Source organism: Aspergillus glaucus, assembly GCF_001890805.1.
Source record: "Aspergillus glaucus CBS 516.65 unplaced genomic scaffold ASPGLscaffold_9, whole genome shotgun sequence".
NCBI lineage: Eukaryota > Fungi > Ascomycota > Eurotiomycetes > Eurotiales > Aspergillaceae > Aspergillus > Aspergillus glaucus.
Genome location: NW_019170461.1, coordinates 571183 through 571848, shown reverse-complemented (window position 1 = coordinate 571848; position 666 = coordinate 571183).

The window sequence follows — 666 nt, the reverse complement described above, 5'->3', positions numbered from 1 at the left end:
ACCCTACAAGGCCAGGCCCAGCCGAACGGTGGCGAGCTCCCACCCAGAGCTAGCACCATCCGTTCCCCGCCCCGTCCATCAAGCACCTAGACCAACGGCCGGCGGGTGTAGAGAGGGAATGCTTGGCGGGCGGTGTGTGGGGTGAGTAGTGCTCTGTTAATCTGCAGCAAATGCGCATTCTCGTGCGAGTTGAATATCATTTTCCAAGCGGAAGGAGCTGCAGCTGGAAGCAGGGCAACTGTGCTTACTTTTCGCTTATCTGCGAAGCGAAATGCACGAGTTTCCATTTCGGGGAAATGAACTGACCTACAGAACAGACGTACTGTGCATACTGTAAAACCCCGTTATAAGCAACTATTTCGGCAGGTCGCGGAAATTGCTTATAACGGAGTATTGCTTATATCGGATTATACGAGCTTGCTGCCATAAATATATATATAGACGTCATCTAATTACAAAAGAAGTCTCGTATATCACTCTGCTGCTGTCTGCTAACCTTCTTTCTCAAAAGGGTCCTCTCATGGAAGAGAAGTTGCTGGATTAAGGCCTTATTTCCATCCACCTGCTGCTCCTCGAAAAGCCGGAGTTTATATAGACTCTCCAAAGCATCTGTTATAGATATCTGTGGAAGAGACTCATAGTTTTCTTCCTCTTCCTCCTCTTCTT